This window comes from Odocoileus virginianus, chromosome 26 (genome assembly GCF_023699985.2).
Source record: "Odocoileus virginianus isolate 20LAN1187 ecotype Illinois chromosome 26, Ovbor_1.2, whole genome shotgun sequence".
Lineage (NCBI taxonomy): Eukaryota > Metazoa > Chordata > Mammalia > Artiodactyla > Cervidae > Odocoileus > Odocoileus virginianus.
Genome location: NC_069699.1, coordinates 15,117,070 through 15,138,154, shown reverse-complemented (window position 1 = coordinate 15,138,154; position 21,085 = coordinate 15,117,070). Strand labels below are relative to the sequence as shown.

General features: G+C 40.8%; 1 long non-coding RNA gene across 1 annotated transcript in view; it reads right to left on the bottom strand.

Annotated features, from left to right (window-relative positions):
• The window catches only part of LOC139031226 (uncharacterized), a 38,945-nt gene extending 17,868 nt beyond the window's left edge, over nucleotides 1-21,077 (bottom strand). The window contains exons 1-2 of the long non-coding RNA XR_011483645.1: nucleotides 20,993-21,077; nucleotides 11,171-11,304 (exon numbers count right to left, since the gene is read on the bottom strand). This is a non-coding gene — a long non-coding RNA (uncharacterized lncRNA). The remainder of the gene's footprint in view (nucleotides 1-11,170; nucleotides 11,305-20,992) is intronic.
• Between the last annotated feature and the right edge of the window lie 8 nt (nucleotides 21,078-21,085).

Genomic DNA, 21,085 nt, shown 5'->3' with positions numbered 1-21,085 from the left:
ATGATATCAAAAATAACACTTGCTTTGCAGGATGATTATTACAGGGAGTAAAATTAGAATATGATTGAATGTATCTTGCAACTGTGCAATTGAATTTCAATTCCATTCAATGAAATTCCATTCCATTCAACATTTATGTAGCGCCTACTTTGGACCAGGTCCTGTGCTAGAGAGACTGGAAATAAAAATAATCCCTGAAACTAAAGCAGCCAAGGACTAAGGGGGTAAGTGGAGAGACACATTAAATAATATAGTATGATTATGTGCCATAATAGAAATACAGAAAATTACTAGATCTTAGATGAGAGATGAAAAGTATCCAGCCAGGGGTACAGAGAATAGGGAAAGGAGGAAAAGGGCATCATGGGATGCTATAGAAACTGAAAACAGTGAAAGTCGCTCAGTCAAGCCCAGCTCTTTGCAATCCCATGGACTATACAGTACGTGGAATTCTCCAGATCAGAGTACTGGAGTGGGTAGCCGTTCCCTTCTCCAGGGGCTTCTTCTCATACCAGGGATAAAACCCAGGTCTCCCACATTAAAGGCTGATTCTTTACCAGGAAGCTACCAGTAGATAATAATAAGAGTAACTATCTCTCATTAAGACCCTTCTATACACTAGGGGTTTCTTTTTGCCTTTTTTTTTTTTTTTTTTTTTTTGCCTTTCCTTACTGTTACAGAGTTCTCAAGGCAAGAATACTACAGTGGTTTGCTATTCCCTCCTCCAGTGGACCATGTTTGGTTAGAGCTTTTCACTATGACCCATCCATCTTTGGTGGCCCTGCATAGCGTAGCTCATAGCTTCATTGAGTTACGCATGCCACGACAAAACTGTGATCCATGAAGGGGTCAAAGCTATGGTTTCTCCAGTAGTCATATATAGAAGTGAAAGCTGGACCATAAAGAAGGTTGAGCACCAAAGAATTGATGTTTTCCAATTGCGGTGCTGGAGAAGACTCTTGAGAGTCCCTTGGACTGCAAGGAGATACAACCAGTTAATACTAAAGGAAATCAACCCTGAATATTTATTGAAGGACTGATGCTGAAGCTGAAGCTCCAATAGTTTGGCCACCTGATGCAAAGGGCAGACTCATCGGAAAAGATCCCAATGCTGGCAAAGATTGAAAGCAACAGGAGAAGGGGCCAGCAGAGGATGAGACAGTTTGATAGCATCATCGACTCAATGGACATGAATCTGAGCAAACTCTGGGAGATAGTAAAGGACAGGGAAGCCTGGCGTGCGGCAGTCCATGGGGTCACAAAGAGTCAGACACAACTTAATGACAGAACAACATATGCTGGTTAGTAAATTAAGCACTTGACAGGCAATATTCATGATAAATAAAAACAAGATAGAGGACTCCCCTTCTTGAAAACATAGTACCCTATTAACTTACAGAGTCTGGCTTTGGTGGCAGCCAGGGCTATTGGCCTGGAGAGAATAGCAGTCAGTTGCCCCGATGGAAGGGAGAAAACATTAAAAGCATAAGTGAAAAGTGATATTTTCTCATCCTGCTCTGTCACTGTGTGGCTCTAGGGATGTCCTTTAGCTCACTAGTCCTCAGTTTCCTCATCTGCAAAATGAAGACATAATACCAGCTGACCTTGTGGGGTTGGTTGCTGGGATAATGGATGTATAAAAGACTTTCAAGTTTGTTGAATGCTCTTCAGGGTAAAGCTCAGGCTAGAAACTCACTTGCCTATAGGCCCAGGGAATTAACATAAATGAGTAACATAACTGAAGCAGGCCTATGGGGACTGTGCGAATTGTATCAGTATTGCATCTGTCAACTATACTGCATAACAAATCACCCCACAAGGTAGTTGCTTAAACCAACAACAGTATATTACTTTTCGCTATTTTATGGGTTTGTTGGGTAGTTTTTCTGCTGGTTTTGCCCGGGCTCACTCATATGGCTACATTTTTCTAGAATGCTGGCTGGGGGGTAGGCTCCTTTGGAATAGCAACACAGCTACTCTTTGTTGGTTAATGACAAAGATTGCTAGGGAGGAAACTGGGCGCCTTGCTGCCAACCTATTTTTCTTGAAACATTCAAAGATTTGGCTGTGTGTATATCTGTAAGTGTGTGTGTGTGTGTGTGTGTGTGTGTGTGTGTGTGTGTATAAATCTCTGATTTTTAAACCTTAACTAATTTCTTTTAATGGAAAACACTGTGTGACCCTACAAAACATATCTGTGGACTAGATTTGGGGTTTGGGCCACCAATTGGGTAACCTCCACATAAACTAATGCTTTCAGCCTTGGAGAAGAAAACATGAGTGTATTAGTCTTAATTCCTCCTCCAGGGATATATGTAACAATCTGATGGATATCTTTGAATTCTGCAGAAACTAAGACTCCACTCAGATGGAGGATGGTAAGTACATGCTGACCATAAACACATAGAGCCCAGACTGGGTGAAACCAGAAGGTTAAAGATTAAGATTCCTGAGACATCACCCCATTACCTCACCACCAACCAATCCAAAGACAGTTATGCACCTTGAAGCCCTCACCCCAAATGCTGCCTTTAAAAATCCTTCTCTGAAAGCTATTGGGGAGTTTGGGTCTTTTGAGCATGAGTCACCTGTACTCCCTGCTGGGCCCTGCAATAAATACTATACTTCCTTCACCACCCAGTGAAGTAAACTGTCTTTACTGCATCATGGGCGAGCTGACCCAAGTTTTATCTGATAACAGTAGAAAACTCAGGGGCTTCCCTGGTGGCTCAGTGGTAAAGAATTCACCTGCCAATGCAGGAGACCCAGGTTTGATCCCTGATCCGGGAAGATCCCACATGCTGCAGGGTAACTAAACCCAAGCACCACAACTACTGAGCCTATGCTCTAGCATCCATGCTTTGTAACAAGAGAAGCCACCACAATGAGAAGCCAATGCACTGAAACTATAGAGAAAGTAACCCCCGCTCGACGTAACTAGAGAAAAGCCCATGCAGCAACAAAGACCCAGCACAGTCAAAAATTAATATGAATAAATGAATAAAATTAAAAAAAATAAAACTCAAAAGTTTAAGCCTTGATAAGTGAAAGAATACATAACCACTAATGTAAAACACTGAAAGACTAGTTGATGGACAAAAATACAATATGCTCATTTTCCATATGCTGGTTTCAGAGTCATGGTACACAAAGGTCTGTAAGAAATATCTAACAGTTCTTAGAATTATGAGACTTGTTTGAGAGCTATAGATCAATAGCTCTATAAAATTATAGATTAATTATAGATCAATATAGGAATTATAGATCAATATAGGAATAATCAACAAAGAATTGGAAACTTAGCCACAAAGATACCGTCTTCCCCCACTCCTCCATTTCCCTCAGCCAGGCCAATCCCTTCTCCCTGAAAGGGACTTCATTTTGAGGGGCATGTTTCTTGTGCCTGCTTCAAGTCCTCTTCATAAGCCTCACTAAAAGCACTGAATTACATTTATCCCTGAGCATAGCTCTGGGCTCCAGGGTAGTAACCAAGCACCATCAGGACATAGTTAAAGCTCTGGAGGAAGTTCCTTAGATGTGCAAAGAGAATTAACTTTGGGGTTTTTACCACATTTATGGGACACAAGTCAATTGCAGACAGAAACACCATGGCCTCCCTGTCACATGCAGTGGTTGCCCTCTACTACAGAGACTCTTTACCCCAAAGTCCAAGGCACCCACTCAGACACCAGGATGTTTTAAATAAATTTCAGAAGCTAAGAACCATGCTTGCAATCTTCTTTTTGTACTCATGAAAATATTTCTGCACGTCTTCAACCAGTTCGGTAAGTATTTACAAAGTACCTACCATGCACATAGCCCTGAGTGACCCATAGGCTTTTCCTTCACAGTGGACATCTGGAGTCACACAGCCTCATCTTTAAATTCCAACTGCAACCTCTATTGGTCCTGAGTCTGATTAAGTTGTTTAACTGTTTAGGGCCTTGATTTTCTCATCTACAAAAACAGAATTAAAATACTACATTCATATATTTATGTGTTCATGGGTACATTCATCCATTCAAAACTCCTACCATGTAGCTTTACTTATACTGAGTGCAGGGTACTCTCACAGTGTTGAGGAAAAAAATGTTCTTGACCCCCTTAGGGTGCCTAGCTGGGTCTAAAGTTAAACTGATATAGACAGATTAACGGGAGAAAAGCATACAAATTAATGAAAGATAAGTTTTATGTTGGGGCTTCTCAGGTGGAGTTAGTGGTAAAGAACCCACCTGCCAATGCAGGTAGACACAGGAGATGCAGGTTCGATCCCTAGATCAGGAAGATTCCCTGGAGGAGGGCATGGCTACCCATTCCAGTATTTTTGCCTGGAGAATCCCATGGACAGAGGAGCCTGGCAGGGTGCAGTCCATAGGGTCACACAGAGTCGGACATGACTGAAGCAACTGAGAACGCACACACAAGTTTTATGTTACATGGGTGGCTTCATAAGGAAATGAAGACCCAAAGAAACAGTCAGACCTGAGATGTTAATGCTAGGTTTGATGGAGAGGGGACAGTCAAGGAGGAATAGGGAATGTTAAGGAGTAGGAGTGAAATTAAACAAGATCTGCTTGTTAGAATTCTTCTCAGAATACCTTTGTCTTCAGAAATAAGGATGTACATTTCCTTCAGTACAAATATGCCCTGCTTTTCGAAAGCTCGCTTTATGCCACTTCAGTTTTACAGAAGACCCACATTTTCCTGTTTCTGATAACTGAAAAAAATCTGAAAAGGATCTTTGTGTTTTTTTTTTAAAAAAAAGGAAAGAAAGAAAAAGACCAAAAAGAAAATAGCACTTAGCATTTGTTTTGAAGCAAATGCTTCACACCCAGAGCACCCAGAGCAGAGTGGCTACGCCAGGCTTCTTCCCTGGGAACATACACTCAGCATCTCAGAATCTGAGTACCCTAGCTTTGAACAATGTCTGTGAGTATCTGTGCTTTATCTTGATTGACTTCATGCATCCAATAGCAAGATGTGTCCTGAGGTTAATTGCTTCTTCACCTTATGCCACTTCGGCTTACAAAAGATTTCACAGGAATATGCTACTTTCGGTAGCAGGGGAAATCTTTACAGGGAGGACACTTCTCTTATGAAGGTTTTATGACCTGTTTGAAGGGAAAAGGGCGGGGAGAAGGGCAGAGTGACCTTCCTGTTTCTGCTGTGTTCTCAAATTCCTTCAGCTTAAAATATCCAATATGCCAAGGTGCCAAATTTTGAGGTAGCAGATCCTGAACCCATCACAGGCATGGTTCCTGTTGCACTGGAGCTCAGATCTTACTGGCTTGTTAGGAAATCAAGTGAGATCATATGTGCAAGTCACAAGACACAGTGGTTCATGCATAGAATTCAATTAATGCTAGTTTCTTTCTGAAGAGTACCATAATATGCCATTCAAAAACATGCCTTTTTGGCATGCTGATTATTTTAAGTTAAAGGCAACTGGAAAACCATCAAAAGCAAGAAAAGCTCTTCATCTTCTCAACTGTTTAAAGCTAGAGTATAAATTTCCCCTTTTGTAAAGGAAATTTCCACTTATGAAGGAACTTTCCATTTATAAAGGTGTCTCTGTACCAGGAAGAAAGACAACTTTTATTACCTAAGAAACTCTTATCTACGTAACGAGACAATTATATTTCCTCCTCTCACTTTGTCATAACCTTCATCTCCTATCCAGAAGCCCAAAACCCTTTTCCTTTGTCTAGCCTCAGTCATCTGGCCACTTTCTTGAGTTTTATTTCTTTGCAAAACTTCCATGTGTACCTGTGTAATTAAAACTGGTTTTGTTCTCTTGTTAATCTATGTCTTATCACCTTGATTCTTGCACAAAGTCATGAACCTAGGAGGGGATAGGAGAAAAGATTTTCCTCCCCTACACGTCCTTCCTATAGATCACGGCACACGAACTCAGGGTCATTGGTGGCCAACATAAATGAGCACAGCGGCCAAGACTGCGGCCACCTGGAGAACACACGTCCCCCCAAATGACAGTGACCCAGTCTGCATCAGCCGGTCACTTCTGGGAGCGGTTGTCGGCCCAAAGTTCCAGGTCTTCCAGTTTTAAAAAGAAACAGGAAAATTGGATGTGGAATATCCCTATTTTTAAATGTTGGCAACTAACATCCAGACCATAGGTAGACCAAATAAAAGACATCAGACCCAGTGCTGCCTGTTTACACCTTCCCAAAGAAAGCCAGGCATTCAGGGTAACTCCCAGTTTTAAGCACCATCTGAGGTACTATTATGCAGCAAGACCAAGGGACTCTCTAGTGAAATCCTTATTTCACTCCAGCTTGGTCTCAATCAATCAGCCTAACTCTCTTCACACTCCAGTGAAACAGGAACCTGGTGTGACAGGATCATTATCAGCAGAGGAAAGGACAATCTCATCATGGGTCATCAGCCTGCATTATATAAATGAATCTAAGGGCTCAATATGAGGAAACAATGGAAATGCACTCAACAGGGCAATGAGGCGCAAGGAGTACAGGAACCTAGTTGTGCTGATCAGATGTACAGGGCCAGTCACAAATAGAGCAGGAGCATTCAGTCAGCACTTCAAGGTGATATTTTCCCAGTTTGACACTCCCTGCTTTCATGCTTCATTCGTCTCTGACTCATTCTTTCTGGTTCAATCTATTTTGTTTATGGATTTAATATTTGGCACTATTCCTCTGAAGAGTTCACTAGTTCCCTCTGTGTTCTCTTCCTCCTCTTGGTCCAGAGCAGGGCAGATGGAAAACCAAATAATAAACAATGACAGATGAAAAAAGATATGGATATTTATACTGCTTCAGTTTGGGGCCCCAAATGAAGCTGAGCCAACAAATCTAAGAGTGGAGTTGGCTCATCCCTTGCAGGAGAGTCTAAGCATTATAGCCTCTGACAAATGCCCTGCTTTATAAAATCCAGTACTTTTAATTTATTGCTGTAGATTCACACTTTCTATCTGAATGTGTTTCTTTTACTCTGCCACTTGAGGGCAAGAGCGTTCCATGAGTCAGGGATGCCCTGATAGATGTGAGTCACCTGGAAGTCCACTGTACACTCCGAGAAGACCAACATCCTGTAGTCGTCTCACCTGTTAGGAAGGTTTAGGGACTATGAAATTGGTACCCAGCTGCATTCCTGGATGTGCATGGGACACAACAGCCCCATGGAAAAGATGTTGAATACAGCCCACAAATGGAATATGCTACCATCTGCATAATGGACCTTTTAGTTCCTTTAAAAAGGCCCAACTGTTAGAAGGGACAATAGGGCACTAAGAGAAAATCATCATAAAGGAGGGAATCTGGCAGGGTGGATGTCTTAGTCATCTCAGGCTGCCATAACAAAATACTATATCTAAAATAAATATTTGGATTGTATTTCATGAGACTGAAAATTATTTTCATGGGAAACTGAGCTTGGCAGTACCCTATGTATACGGTCACAAACAGCCCTAAATTGCCAAATGTAGTATATTACTCAGAGAAGGCAATGGCACCCCACTCCAGTACTCTTGCCTGGAAAATCCCATGGATGGAGGAGCCTGGTAGGCTGCAGTCCATGGGGTCGCTAGAAGTCGGACACGACTGAGCGACTTCATTTTCACTTTTTACTTTCATGCATTGGAAAAGAAAATGGCAACCCACTCCAGTGTTCCTGCCTGGAGAATCCCAGGGACTGTGGAGTCTGGTGGGCTGACGTCTATGGGATCACACAGACTCAGACACGACTGAAGTGACTTAGCAGCAGCAGCAGCAGTATATTACTTCACCTCGCTGACGTCTGATATTGTTGACAATTCCTTTCCTGAAATTCTCCCCTCCCTTAACTGCCTTTTCCCTCCGAACTCCTCTGGCCACTTTTGGAATGCCACAGCCAAGCCTGCATGGCAGTAAGGAGAGGCTAAGAGGCAGTGAGAAGGCAGAACACACGAGGAAGTGCCTGTCAACAGCGGGCAATTACCTTAAGTAGTAATACCTGGATCCTTGAGGGCTGTCGGCCCCCTCCCCAGCCTGAAGAGCAGTGAGGGGCAGATCAGAGTTCAGAGAGACAGCACTGACCCCTGAACTCTGGTCATAAAACTCCATGAGGAGCAGAAGAAACCCCAGCATCTATTCATTCAGTGTTTGCTTGCACATTAGGGAGTAAGCTAAAATGAAAGCAATCTTGAACCTGTCCAAATGGTCATTCTTGCCAGGCTTTGAACCTGTAATAGGCTTTGAACCACTCTACTATAGGCTGGCCTAGTTCACCACTCCTCAGTCTTCTCAGGGATCTCCTCTTCCTCCTCCTGCCCTGAACTGTTATGGTTCCACAAGGTTCCCTGCTCAGCCCTTCTCTCACTGTTCACTCTACAGGTAACCTTAGTAGCCATCTGGTTTCAACAAGCATTCATTTACTGATGATCCCTAATTCTGTTATCTCCTAACCAGAAATGAGCTTTAGATTCGTGTACCACATCTTAGTACATGTCCCCCAAATCCCTCAAACTCCACATGTCCAAAACTCAATTGATTTTCTCCTTCCACAATCCAGTCCTCCTCTTAATTCTCTTTCTTAGTCAACTGGTTCTCCATCAACCCAGCTGAACAAGTCAGAAAACCAAAACCTTATCATCAGAGATAAGAGTTTCTTTAAACTCAACATCATAAGAGTTTCTTTAAATACATATTAGAAGGTATATAAGGACACAGGGAAGATCCCTTGGAGAACAAAATGCAACCCATTCCAGTATTTCTGCTGGGAAAATCCCATGAACAGAGGAACCTGGTGGGCTATGGTCCATTGGGTCGCAAAGAGTCAGACACGACTGAAGTGACTGAGCACACAGCACATACAGATGAATCATGTTGGCTCTTTTATTTTATTTTATTTTCATGTTGGCTCTTTTAAAAGATCAGTGATATTACTGACTGGGAGGTGTGGTGTGTTTATAGTTCTCAGAGGACTACTGAATATGTCTTCAGTAAATTTTTCCTTCTCTATCTGCACTGCCATATTCTTTACATTGTCTTTTGCCTGATTCACTGCAATAAGCTCTCATGCAGTTTCCTTCATTCATATTCTTACACTACTGCTGCCAAAGGGATGTTCTTTAATTTTACATATGTTTAAATAGCTTTTTCTTATTACAGAATTAATACACGTTTATTGTGTACATTTGAAAAGAGTCTGTAATAACACAAAAAAGATAATCACTGTTAACATCACATTATATATACCTCTGTCCATTTTCTATAAATATAAATCTTTAGATAAAAATGATTATACAATACATACTTTATAATGCCCTACTTTTTAAAACTGGTGTTATAAAAATAAATAAATAAATAAAATTAGAGTTGTGAAAGTTTCTAGTATAAAATTATCTAATACAAAAATATTTTTAAAAGATGCTATAATAAGCATCTTTGTACACACGTCTTTGTTCATATCATAAGTATCTCTTTTGGAGTAGAATTGTCAGGTCAGTGGGGATGCATATTTTTAAGACTTTGAATTTCTGCCAAATACTCCCTGGAAAGGTTATATTCATTTATTATATTTCCACCATAGAGCTGTCATTTTAATGTAGACATCAGATCATTACAAAAAGACATGAAAGAAAGTTACAGGTTCAAAAATACAGACCAGAGAAGGCTCAGAAATAAAGCTGTTGTGGTCATTTGTGCCAGCAAGTTTCTTAGCTGTAGCCCACTAGAGTCTTCCTGATGAAACATAAAGAGGTCAAAATATGAATGTTCTTTCTTCAACTCTTAGAGCAAATGCCATGCAAGACCAGGGACTTTCATTTCCATGTATGACTAAGTACTTAATAGCTTCCTTTGTTAATTATTAAGAGTGATTAAAATTTTATAGTCTTCAAAAAAAATAAAGTGCACATCTGCCCATCATCAAAAACTTTGACTGCCACACAAAGTTTGGCAATGACACAAATTTCCTGCCATGCATGTGACAATATAGATTACTGAAATTTCCATAGTTTTCAAGAAGAATGATTTTGAGGGGGGCTAACCCATGGATGGAGGAGCCTGGTAGGCTACAGTCCATAGGGTCGCAAAGAGTCGGACATTACTGACAGACTTCACTAAGGAGACTTAACAGCGTCTTAAGTTTCAAATACAGCCCTTCTTGTATGTGTTATTTCATGGGTCAAATGTAGCTGTTTTTCTGGTTTCACCATGTAGTTCATGCATAAACGTTATGATGTTGCCATTTGGTGTAGCTATCTTGTTCCTCCCTAGTTCTTTGCTATTATCAAACTCTCTTCCCACAAGAAGTGGAATGGAAGAGTTAGGTGTATTATGGGTCTTTTGCGCCAATTAACGTGTTTGCAAATCATTGGTCTGAATGCCTCAAAATCTCACTACCCTGAGTCTAGGTTAATTTATTGGGTTGGTTAACCTAGTAAAGAGGCCTGGTAAATTACTACCTATAAGACGAACAGATGTTTGAGGTAGGAAAGAAAACAGAGTGGCTAAAAGCTATTTTGAGAAAAAAATGATAGGAGTTTCACACAGTCACCCTTTCTCCTTTCAACTCCCGATTTTTAAAACAGTGGTGTTATGTAACAAAATATATGCAGGAAATATATTATATGAATATACATACACACACACATATATATATACGTACTGTTGTCATTTAGTCGCTAAGTCATCTTCAGCTCTTTGTGACCCCAAGGACTGTACCCGGCCATGTTCCTCTGTCCACGGGATTTCCCAGGCAATACTGGAGTGGATTACCATTTCCTTCTCCAGGGGATCTTCCCAATCCAGGGATCAAACCCATGTCTCCATTATTAGCAGGGAGATCCTTTACTGTTGAGCCACAAGCGAAGCCCATTTATAAGTATATACCTATATTAATATCTATATATACAAGGCTCTATTAAGCATTAGCAGGATTAAGAGGTCTGAACCACCTATTAGCCTAACAGAAACAAAAACGAGGTTGTGTTGAGAACTGCACCAATACTGTTTTGTACTCAGCTCAAGCTATCCAGCCGCTGGCCTACAGATTCATGAAACTTCTGCTTTGAATTTGGAAGACTAGCAGGAAAGAGGAGAGAGATCTTCTACACGAGTGATTATTGGAGGAGACAGAGACATTTGTATAACTGGCTCTGATGATCGGTTCAAAGCTTCCCTATGATTTTAAAATATATAGGATTTACCTTGACAAACAGCTCATGAGAGGATTTGAAAATCTGGTATCCACCAGTCCAGCTTGCATTTCAACAGGAATTCTGTAATGTTACCAGCCTCAGAAAGAACTGCTCCACAACACATGGCAGTACATTTCCACTCCCTTATGGAGAAAGAGGGGGAGAGAAAATTAGCTAACTCAATTCTGCTTGATTCTGCTCACATCTCTACTGCCAAGAGTAGCAGTTACTCACCAAAAGGCACTAGAAACACCCACACACCCAGAAACGTGTACAGTCAGGCATTTGTTAGACTATAACTTAATAAGCAGGTTGTTTTCCATTATCTAGGCCTATAGTTAAAATATCCAGTAATACCAGAATTTAACTCACCTCAACAGCAGAATTTTATGCGTGCTCCTAAGTCAGTTACTTATCATCCAAGACAAAGTTCCAAAACTTTTCTCTGCCCATCCTCTAAGGTAGGGTGAAACATCACCAGTGAGAGTCACTGACAGGCTACAAGTAAGGGCAGGAGGATAAATGCAATGAAAGAAAAAGAAAAGAAGGGATAAAGTGGAAAGAAAAGTGAGGAAAGAACAAAAATAACAGAACATTTAAAAGACAAATGTGAATGATTTCATGTGTTACACTACTGAATTGTCATAGGTTGTATTTATTCAGCATCATCTACCCTATGCTGGACACTATTCTAAGTGCTTTTACATGCCTTATTTAATTCATTCAACACACATTTGTGGCACACCTTTTGTGTGCGAGGCATTGTTCTAAGTAAAGAATGTTCTGTAGAGAACAAAATAGGTAAAAATTTCCTTCTTGGAACTTACATTTCAGTAGGGAAGATCTTACGTAATCAGTAAATAAAGAAAAGAGATAAGAAAGGCATGTAAGAAGGGACAGAAAAGGAGGGTTTAGACAGAAAGACACAAAGGGACAGAAAAAAAAGAATTCAGGGAAAGAGATATAAAGAGGACAAGGGTCAGAGTGCAGTATCATTCTCAAGGCTTTCAGATGCTAGATTAAGAGGATAGGTCTCTTCATGCCTCAACTCCTCCAGTATTAAGGTTTTAGAAGGTCCCACCATAACTAGTGAAAAGTCCTAATTGTAAATGTTTGAAGATATATGCTTCTACATTATTTCAAATATACATAGCAATCTGAAACGCTAACAAAGTCTTCCTGAGTAGATATCCAGCAATATTGTTTTAATAAAAATACAAGGTATACCTGTAATAAGCAACATTCACCTGCACATAAAACTCATGATTTCTCAGCCTGTTCCAGTGAAAGGAGGAAAAAAAACAAAGAGTGACCCAAGAAAAGATAAACCAGACATCTGGTTGAATCCCTCATAGATGTCATTTATTGAGGACTTTCTATTTGCTGCATAACAAACTATCCCAAAACTTGGTAGTTTCACAGTGAATTATCTTCTCATGATTGTATAGGTTGGCAGGTTAGTTAAGGTCCCAGTGGCTCACTTGCGTGGCTGGGACACTTGCTATTCAGCTGGGACACTGGCTCCCTGGTGCCTCTTTCTCCATGTGGTCTCTTAGCAGCTTCCCTAAAGAGTGACATGAGTGGTCCAAGAAAGCAAAAGTGGAAGCTGCCAGGCCTCGTAAGACCTAGGCTTGGAACTGGCCACATTCAAAGACACATCTGCCACATTCTACTGGTCAAAGCAAGTCAGAAGCCCAACAAGATTCTAGGGGAAGGGAAACAGATTCCATCTCTTGTTGGGAGGAGTAGTGATCCTTACAACGATTAGAACTGCTAGGCAGGCAAGCCATCTCATTTGCCACATGTCAAAAATTGTCTATTATCTCAATGAATCTTCAACAGCAACTTATGAAACAGTCACCATTTGATCTCTCCCCTAGTTTACAATGAAGGAAAATTAGTTCCTGAAAGGTTAAGTGTCTTCCTACAAGTAGGTGGCAGATCTAAAACCAGATCTTAACCACCTTTAGAGCTCGAATGCACAACTATCCCTCAATACAATAGTCAGTAGCATTAGAGGAGTTGAATCCCATGTTTTCTCTCCCTTAGGGAAGCAGGAGAGCATGGTAATGAAGAGAGTAAACTCAGATCAAACTGCCTTGGCTCTAAATTTCACTAGTTCTGTGACTTTGGGCTAGTTAATTAGGTCTTACGAGGCCTGGCAGCTTCCACTTTAGCTTTCTTGGGCCACTCATGTCACTCTTTAGGGAAGCTGCTAAGAGACCACATGGAGAAAGAGGCACCAGGGAGCCAGTGTCCCAGCTGAATGAGCTCATGGACTCCTAGTCTATCATATTTTTTCATTAATATATAGGATTGTAGACACACCAGTCTCTTTCCAGTGGGGTCCCAAAGTGTTTTCTTGGGAAAGATCGAATTTCAGTAGTTTCTTGAGTGAGAAGCAGGAGTAGGGGCATCCTTTCTTTCAATCACATCCCCACAGAAATCCAACCTGCCAAGTGGAATCCTAACAAAATAGGTTTGGAACTATAAAGAAGAAAGAGAAATGTACAAAATGAGTAGAGGAAAGAAGTAGACTAGAAGTATGAGTGGCTGAGAGAAGAGCAGAACAGGGCAACAAAATCTACTCCACAGTACTAGTATGAGATAACGCATGTAAAGCACTGCCTGGATAGAGTATGTGCTTAATAAAAACGATTTTTGTGATTTTCTGAGTTTATCCTGAATCAGGCAGTTCCACAGTCCCAAGACCATGGTCTCCAGGGCTGTTGCTGATCCTGAGTCTATGTGACTTCATCATCATTGTCCCCACCGGCCTTGCTTCTAATTCTGCTCTGCCCGTGGACCCGTGTTGCTGCTGCAGTGACCACCGTGGAGGGTCCTGCATCACTGCAGTCCCTCTCTGCTCACTTGTTGCACTTCCAGCTTCCTTCTGGAGCTGCTACTTCATACTAGAGATTTGGTGATAGTCCATGTTTACCTAACAACATTTGCCGTTTGTCAGTGCTCTGCTAATTCTTCTGAACACACGAAGGAAGAACAGCTCTCAGGGACTAATCCCAGGGACTAATTCTGTTAACACCTTGTTTTATCGGTGACTATTTTAAAAAGACTCATGAACATCCCTTTCTAACAAGGGAGGAGGGGATGGAAGTTTCCCCAGTTCAGACCATTCGCCGGATGTTTCCTTTACCAACTCAGTTCCTTTCCAGCTGTCCGCGCTTTGAAAGAACTGACATGTTTCAGAATGACCACTAGGTGGCAGGGGTGTCCCACTCCCCAGCTCGTTTCCTTCTTTCTGCTTGCAATCTCAAATTACAGCCAAGATACAGTTCCTTTCAAAATGAATGAGTTGCTTTTAAATAAAGGTAACTTATCCATATGAAGTTCAAGATGAACAACAAATTTCAAGTACATTCTTTTGAAAATTCACTGTGATATCGCTAATTCTATTGGAGAGTTCTCACAGGAGTTGTATTACTAAAGCAGTTTTATAGTCTTTGGCTTGAGAGGGCATGGGAAAAGTAAATAAATCTCATCTTGTTTAGGGCACGGCCAAAGCTTATTGTTCTCCTCTCTAGTTGTTATCACCTGACAGACCAAAGGTCTGTTGGGTTAGGAGTTCATGGACTCCAAGTCTCTCGTATTTTTTCGTTAATATATAGGATTGTAGACACATCATTCACTTTCCAGTGAGGTACCAAAAGATTTTCTTGGCAAAGACGGAATTTCAGTAGCTTCTTGAGTGAGAAGCAGGAGTAGGGGCATCCTTTCTTTCAATCACACCCCCACAGAAATCCAACCTGCCAAGTGGAATCCTAACAAAATAGGTTGGGAACTAGAAGAAAGGTAGAGAAATGTACAAAATGAGTACAGGAGAGGCCAGGAATGCTGATAAAAACCCTTGCCTGTAGTATGGGGAATCGAGAGATACTGTCTATAGCTGATAAAACAAAAAGATGTCTTATGCATCATTTATCACTTATATGACCCATTAAATAACACAGAGAAACAAACTATATTGGGTTGTAACTTTAATGGGAGGAGTAAGGAGGGGAGAATAATGTGGTGGGACATTAATAAGCTAAACCTCAAGTACCATAACAGACTTCACAGATAATGTCTAAAATTGAAAAAGCAAGATATAGCATACAAGCATGTTATTCTGGAACATGTAGGAAATCACTTTGTGAACAAAAGGCAGACATGCTTAACAGCCCTTGCTTCTATACAAGAGCAGAGGAAGGGACCCGGCTGAAGATTGGTTGCATTATTTCTGACTTTCTAACCTGGACACTGTTTTACCTTTAAGAATTGGCAAGGATTAAAAAAAAAAAAAGAATTGGCAAGGATAGACATTTATTAGAGTAAAACAGATGTCTATGTTTATGGGAGCAACTACCATGCAGTTTGTAATCTGCATCACTATATCTGATAGGAATCATTAAATTTAACCATGTGCTTATTTACTTAGGAGTCACTTTAGTTTCCTATAAAACAACTATCAATTGGAAGGAAATTAGAGGTTTCAATTTCCACAAGTAAATGTTATTTATTCAAAACTGGCATTTTTAGGACTTCCCTGGTGGTCCAGTGGCTAAGGTTCTGTGTTCCCAACGCAGGGGGCCGAGGTTCAATCCCTGGTCGGAGAACTAGATCCCACACGCTACAACTAAGACTTGGAGCAGTCAAATAAACACATATTTTTTTTTTTTAATTGGACTTTCCAAGAAAGGACACACTTAGTATTTTCACAGCAATTCATTTGTTGTCAGGGCACTTCATCAGCATTTTTCTGATATAAACTAAAATACTATTACTCTTTGCAATAAATGGAGTAAGAACTCTAAAGAGCAAATGTGTCCATTTTTATCTCCTCTGTAGCATTTTAGCCGGAACTCTTGAGCATTCATCCCCCAGCAGAATATGGGCACTTCAGATCAGCAAAATCTGCTCAACCTCACCCTTAAACTTCCTGCTTTTTACCTTGTTTTCAAACCCACAGTCAATTCATAACCAATGACAAGTCATCCCGCAAAATACACCAGAATCTAATTCTCACCACACTCACCCCTAACACCACTAATATCCTAGTTTGAGTCATCATTCTCTCTCACTTAGACCACTGAAATGGCCCGAGGACTGCTTCCATTCCTGCCCTCCACCATTCTCCATACAGATATACAGAAATCAGACTGATTATATACTTTGCAGTCAAAGATGAAGAAACTCTATACATCAGCAAAAACAAGACCAGGAGCTGACTGTGGCTCAGATCAAGAACCCCTTATTGCCAAATTTGGACTTATATTGAAGAAAGTAGGGAAAACCACTAGACCATTCAGGTATGATCTAAATCAAATCCCTTACGATTACACAGTGAAAAAGACAAATAGATGCAAGGGATTAGATCTGATAGACAGAGTGCCTGAAGAACTATGGACAGAGGTTTGTGTAACTGTACAGGAGACAAGGATCAAGACCATCCCCAAGAAAACGAAATGCAAAAAGGCAGAATGGTTGTCTGAGGAGGCCTTACAAATAGCTGTGAAAAAAAGAGAAGGGAAAGGCAAAGGAGAAAAGAAAAGCTATACCCATTTGAATGCAGTGTTCCAAAGAATAGCAAGGACAGACAGAAGCCTTCCTCAGTGATCAAGGTAAAGAAATAGAGGAAAACAATAGAATGGGAAAGACTAGAAATCTCCTTAAGAAAATTAGAGATACCAAGGGAACATTTCATGCAAAGATGTTCACAATAAAGTACAGAAATTGTATGTACCTAAGAGAAACAGAAGATATTAAGAAAGATGGCAAGAATATACAGAAGAACTATACAAAAAAGATCTTCATGACCCAGATAACCACACTGGTGTGATCACTCGCCTAGCGCCAAACATCCTGGAATGTGAAGTCAAGTGGGCCTTAGAAACCATCACTACAAACAAAGCTAGTGGAGGTGATGGAATTCCAGTTGAGCTATTTCAAATCCTATATGTGATGCTGTGAAAGTACTGCACTCAATATGCCAGCAAATTTGGAAAACTCAGCAGTAGCCACAGGACTGGAAAAGGTCAGTTTTCATTCCAATCCCAAAGAAAGGCAATCGCAAAGAATGCTCAAACTACCACACAATTGCACTCATCTCACACGCTAGCAAAGTAATGTTCAAAATTCTCCACGCCAGGCTTCAACAGTACATGAACCATGAACTTCCAGAAGTTCAAGCTGGATTTAGAAAAGGCAGAGGAACCAGAGATCAATTGCCAACATGCACTGGATCATCAAAAAAGCAAGAGAGTTCCAGAAAAACATCTGCTTTATTGACTATGCCAAAGCCTTTGACTGCGTGGATCACAACAAACTGGAAAATTCTGAAAGAGATGGGAATACCTAGAGGGAAGGGATGGGGAGGGAGGTTGGAGGGGGGTTCAGGATGGGGAACACATATAAATCCATGGCTGATTCATGTCAATGTATGGCAAAAACCACTACAATATTGTAAGAGAAATCTGTATGCAGGTCAAGAAGCAACAGTTAGAACTGGACATGGAACAACAGACTGGTTCCAAATTGGGAAAGGAGTACATCAAGGCTGAATATTGTCACCCTGCTTATTTAACTTATATGCAGAGTACATCATGTGAAATGCCAGACTGGATGAAGCACAAGCTGGAATCAAGATTTCTGGGAGAAATATCAATAACCTTAGATATGCAGATGACACCACACTTAAGGGAGAAAGCGAAGAAGAACTAAAGAGCCTCTTGATGAAAGTGAAAGAGGAGAGTGAAAAGCCTGGCTTAAAACTCAACATTCGGAAAACTAAGATCATGGCATCCAGTCCCATCACTTCATGGGAAATAGATGGGGAAACAATGGAAACAGTGAGAGACTTTACTTTGGGGGGCTCCAAAATCACCACAGATGGTGATTGCAGCCATGAAATTAAAAGACACTTGCTCCTTGGAAGAAAAGTTATGAGCAATCTAGACAGCATATTAAAAAGCAGAGACATTACTTTGCCAACAAAGGTCCATCTAGTCAAAGCTATGGTTTTTCCAGTAGTCATGTATGAATGTGAGAGTTGGACTATAAAGAAAGCTGAGCACTGAGGAATTGATGCTTTTGAACTGCGGTGTTGGAGAAGACTCTTGAGAGTCCTTGGACTGCAAGGAGATCCAGCCAGTCCATCCTAAAGGAAATCAGTCCTGAAGTCATGTGAAGGGCTGATGTTGAAGCTGGAACTCCAATACTTTGGCCCCCTGAGTCAAAGAACTGACTCATTTGAACAGACCCTGACGCTGGGAAAGATTGAAGGTGGGAGAAGGGGACGATAGAAGATGAGGTGGTTGGATGGCATCACTGACTCAGTGAGTTTGAGTAAGCTCCAGGAATTGGTGATGGACAGGGAAGCCTGGTGTGCTGCAGTCCATGGTATTGCAAAGAGTCGGACATGACTGGGCGACTGAACTGAACTGAACCATTCTCCATGTAGTAGCTAGAGTGATTCTCTTAAAATCTACATCATGATGATAATGTGTAAAACACTGGCCTGTACAACGTACCCACCCTATCTCATCTTCTCCTTCATCCCCTCCTCCCTGGCCATGCTGGCTGGCCTCTTGGCTAGATAGTCCTAAACCTTGTTGAACATGTTTCTGCCCTCAGCCTGGAATGCTCTTCACCTAGATACTCAAATGGCTTGCTTTCCTTCAGGCTCTGCTTTGTCACCTTATCAAAGAGGTTTTCCTGATCGCCTGATATTAAATAGGGTTTCCCCTCCATCCGTCTAGCACTCTTCATCTCCCATGTTGTTCAGTTTTTCTCCATAATACTTATCATCATAGGAATGTAATATGTATTTTTGTCTTTTTCATAGACTAGAAGCTCAAAAAAAAAAAAAAAATCATTGCTGTATCCTTAGTTCCTGAGAGTACACGACATGTAATGTTCAAAACAGTCTGTTGTTTAAACCACAGACCTAACAAAACACTATGAGTAGCTATTGTCTTAGGGTAATTTTCCCCATGTATGTGACTTTCATGAGAGATGATTTTTTAAAGGTATGCATTAAGTAACACTGAATCAAGAGGAAAGAATCTTTTCAATAATTTAATCCCTCTCATTAAGTCAAAAAGGTCTCACTTTGTGCAATTTTGTCTCTAACACTTGATAATTTACGCTTCTAAAAAGAGAATGGGCCTTAACATTTACAGCCTTTTGTAGGGAACACTATCTGGCCAGAACTTAATAACCTTGCTTTGTTTCCACTGTATTTAAGGGCACCATCTATTTTAATTGTTTGGTAACATGTTAATCTCATTTAAATCTTCTAAGAACTCTTATGAGAGAAGTATCATTTTTGCACATGATGAGGTTCCCATGAGACGAAAGTTTCATTTAAGATAAAACTCACCAATTTAAACTGCACAATGCAGTGTCTCTTTGTATCGTCAGTGTTTTGCAACCATCACTAATTCTAGAACATTCTCAACACCCCCAAAGAAACCCTACACCCTTTAGCTATCACTTCCTAACCTCATTTCCCCTAGCCCTAAACAACCACTAACCTTTCTGTCTCCATATATTTGCCTATTATAGACATATCATACAAATGAACTTGTGGTCTTTGGGGACAGGTTTTTTTTTTTGGGTGGCTTGTTCCTGGTTTTCATTTAGCATGTTGTCAAGGTTCATCCATACTGTAGCATGTTTCAGTACTTCATTCCGTTTTTCATGACTGAATAATACGTACTGGGTGGATATATCACATTTATCTATTTATCAGCTGATGGGTATTCCAGTTGTTTTCTCTTTGGGGTTATTCTAAACAAAGCTGCTGGCACATTCATGTGCAAGTTTTTGTTTTAATATGTTTTCACTTTTCTTGAATACACATACCAGTTAGAAATGCTGGACCATATGGTAATTCTGCTTAACTTTTTGAGGAAAGGGCAAACTGTTTTCTAAAGTGGTTGTACCATTTTGCATTCCCACCAGCAACACCCAACTGTTCCATTACTTCACACCCTTACTGAAAAGTGGAACTGTACTCTTTTTAAAAACTTTAGCCACTCAAATCAGTATTTCATTGTGGCTTTAATTTGCATTTCCCTAATGACTAGAGACCTTGATCATCCTTCCATGTGATTATAGACTATCTGTGTGTCTTCTCCGGAAATATTTGATTTTTTGCCATTTTTAAAGTGAACTATTTTTTTGTTGCTGAATTGTAAAAAATTTTTTTCTAAAGTATCTTGTTAAAACTATATATTTAGGAACTTCCCTTGTGGTCTAACAGTTAAGATTCCTCACTGCTAATGCAAGGGGCCAGGGCACAAACCCTGGTCAGGGAGCTAAGATCCCACAAGTCCTGAGGTGCAGACAAAAACTTTAAAAAGAAAGAAAGCCACTTAAAAAAACCGACAGAAATTTAAAAATTATATATTTATAAAGAAAAATGTTAAGTAAACAACAGTATAGTTGGATAAAAATAATGAAGGCAAAGTACAACTCAGGGCCTAGTTTTAGCAATACTGGCTCACACGCTAAAGGCAAGGTTTCTGGCCTCACAGAAGCCAGGTTCAAATCCCAGTTCTGCCTCTAAAAAGCTGTGCGCGGGCTTTTAGGCAAGACAGTGAACCTTTGTGAGATTCAGCTCCCCCGGCTTTAAAAAGCATGGCACCTGCCACTTGACAGCTATTGAACAAATGACGGGTGTGAAGCGCTTACTCAGTAACAGTGCCGCTAAGCGCTCTCAAAAATTAGTTACAACGATGAGACGATTGTCTCATCGGTTCAGTTTCCTGAGAACTCAGTCCTCAACCGCAGGGGCGGGCCACCAGAGATTCGGCGCCACCGCGTACAGACCTTTATACGCACGCTCTTCCCTCAGCGACCTCTCACGGGCACCTGCCCCCTGCTCGGAGCCGTTATGGCAGCGCCACCAGACTTCCGTTTCCG